This window comes from Pezoporus flaviventris, unplaced genomic scaffold (genome assembly GCF_033815535.1).
Source record: "Pezoporus flaviventris isolate CSIRO_AGI_PZ_B2104156 unplaced genomic scaffold, CSIRO_AGI_Pfla_v1 ptg000045l, whole genome shotgun sequence".
Lineage (NCBI taxonomy): Eukaryota > Metazoa > Chordata > Aves > Psittaciformes > Psittacidae > Pezoporus > Pezoporus flaviventris.
The window spans coordinates 17,360,725-17,363,996 of NW_026892593.1; positions in this window are offsets into that span (position 1 = coordinate 17,360,725).

Sequence of the window (3,272 nt, forward strand, 5' to 3'; positions counted from 1 at the left end):
GAGCCTCATGCTCTGCCAGGGAGGAGGGGAAGCCGGGAGGAAGCAGAGACAGGACACCTGACCCAAACTGACCAAAGAGGTATTCCATACCACAGCACGTCATGCCCAGGATGTAACTGGGAGTTACCCGGAAGGGCTGGGAGTCTGCAGGGTTGGAGGAGGTATCGGTCAGAGCTTGGTCAGGCTGGGGGGGCGAGTAATCGGTTGGCTGGTGGTGAGGTGTTGTATTCTCTTCCCTTGTTATTTCCTTTATCATTGTTATTATTGGTGGTAGCAGCAGTGATTTGTGTTATACCTTAGTTACTAAACTGTTCTTATCTCAACCCATGGGAGTTGCATTCTTTTCGATTCTCCTCTCCGTCCCTCTGGAGTAGGGAGAGGGCAAGAAGGGGGGGAAGTGAGTGAACGAGCCCTCTGACTGGTTTTAAACCACAACACTCTACTAGGAAATGAGATACAATATTATTACCAACGTAAGGTGAGGGACTGAATTTCCCTTCTTAGAGTCGGCTGTCCTACCCAGAGCTCCCCTTGTGGCACAACACGCACAATAACCTTGTCCAGTTACTAGGCTGTAATCAGCAACCTTTACTGGGTAAAACTTAAAGAAAACATCAAGGAAAGAAAGGTAAATGATCAAAGGCAATATGAACTGGCTGTGAAGAAATACAAGAGAAAAAAGAAGAAATTAATTTGGAATGCCAAGAGCAATACCCTGAAAATAAGGGTTTAAAATCTTCCAGGATAACAGTTTAAATAACCCAGAATCATTGCTAGTGAGGGCCAGAGGCCAATTGCACAGGGTATAGCTCTATCTACAGCACTGGGTGCATAAACCATAGCTCAGTTGCAGCCTACCTCACTACCAGCCCTCAAAGTCTCCAGCAGCAGCAACAATTTGTTCCTGCTCTTACCTGCCACTTCGCCAGTGTTCAAAGCCAGGTTGGACAGGACCTTGAGCAATCTGGTTTAGTGTGAGGTGTCCCTGCCCATGGCAGGGGGGCTGGAACTAGATGATTTTAAGGTCCTTTCCAACCTGCTGCTATAAAATGCAATGTCAGTAGCAGTCCTCCAAAGGTGGTAACGCACCCACAGCTCTCAAAATGAGTTAAGTCCACCTACTGAGAGAATGCAAAAGGTCACAGGCTGTGGGTTATACAGAAAAGTGTGATGGAAAATATGAAGTTTAGGTGCTAGGAAATTGACTCTGTGCTGAACAGTCTATAATGAGAATTGTACTTGCACAAATACAAGCAGTAGAGTTAATGCAATTCAAGAAATTATGGTTCATTCTCCAGTGAGTTATTCTCCTTCATAATTCATAACTCATGGTCATGAGCTCTTGGTCTATTACAGTGGCAGTAAAATGGTTTATTTAAGCTTAAATATGGTCTTTATAGATTAAACTGTCACCTGAATAGGTCACAGCTTTAGGAGACTTTCCATGAGATGAGATCTATTTTAGAGATTAATTTTCTTACTGAAAGAAGGTAACAGTAATACTGGTTTTTAAACCTGTTTATAATTGAGATGCTTTCTTTCCTATGTATCTTGGTGAATGTCATTTTCTTGACAAGTCTTTTAATCTTGACTATTTTTAGAGTGTATAATCCTTTGTGATACAATAACTTTTTTTTCATGGCTACAGATTGTGACATGACAAACTTGATACTCCGGTCTATTAACGTCAATAATCTGAAGAAACATATGTTTTGAAGCAGAGAGCTGCTAATTAAAGATGCATAATACACAAAATAAATTCGCCAGAGAACTAAAAAATTTTTTTTACTTATGAAGAAATAAAAGAAATTATTTTCTAAAATAACAAATGCTTTTCAAACGGAGGAAGCAACCAGCCAGGATGCAAGACATAACAATCTGCCAGCTGAAAAGTGCTAAAGCTTCTAAGACGCCATCACAGCTTTTCTTGAGACTTACATTTCTTTTTCTGATGGAACTGGAAGGTGGAATTCTCCCTTTAATTTTTTGGGGGATACATTTTAGCTTAAAGAACAGAGTCTGAAAGGAAAGCAGTCGTACAGCATGGAAAAGAGAAAATATAAAACAAGTAGAGAGGAAGCGAATAAAGCATCCTCCATGTCCTGTGCAGACTGGACAAGAAATAGGCAAAAATGCCATCAAGGGAAATTTAGATTTAACATTGAGGATCTCTTTTAGCAGTCAGAATACATAAACCCCAAGAAAGTTTGCCAAAGGCAGTTGTGGTATTAGGGATTTTTAAGTATGTCTTGGCTGAGAGGTTTAAGCAAGTTAGACAAGATTTGAAAGAAGAGGTTAAACAACTGTGAGAAATGATTTAGGCACAGTTGATTCTGCTAAAAGAACTAGGTTGGTTAGGTTGTCTGTTTGGGTCCCAAATGATTTGTTGAAAACACTTACATACGGACCTGTTCTGCCTACTGCTGCCCTCTTCCAGGATAAGACGTCGTAAGAGGCTCCTTCTGTCCAGGTTTAGTACTGGCCCTGGAAATAGCTGTATCACTAAACGGAAAGCGGAATGGGAACATTTTTGTACTATGTTTTTGACCCAGTAGAGCTAAGCAAAATGTAATCCAGAATATGATGCATTCCTAAGGTCTCTACCAGAGTTAAAAAGAAATATGTTTAATTTATAATGTATTATTTCTTTGAGCATTTATTTTCTAAGAAAGAAAACAGTTTCTGTCACCTACCTTTCATTCTGTACAAGAAACATGCACAAGTTTGTTTTATTGAGAAATATATTCAACCATAGTGTAGAACTTTTTAGCACCATATTTTTGTTTCACTTTTCTGTTGCTATTGTTTTTAAAGAAGTTAATTTCAGATCTTGGGGCTTGTTAGTTCAAGTGCTGAATATCTGCTTTTTCCCCCCATGTTTTTCCATACTGAAGGTGAGGGACAGAAAGTTCTGTGAGATAAACCTCTTGTCCCTCTGAGGGTACTTTTTGAATAAGAGAAGACACAAGTTACAGCAGTTTGAACATTCATTGACTTTTGTGACTTCCTCTTCAGGCTTAGGTTTGCTGTTTATGTGTTTACTTTTCCTGGACAGATGGTGTGAGTGTACGGAGCAGCAGAACTTACACCACACTTGTGCTAACACCATTTTCATCTTTGCTTTGAGGTTGCCAGTTGTTTCATTTTAGTAAGGTTCTTGCCAATGTTGTTTGATGTCATGAAAACATGTTTCCAGAGCTTTTCTGGAGAATAGTAGAGCAGTGACATGGAATATACTTTTGATGTATTTTAATCCTCGGTCTTCTTGGAGA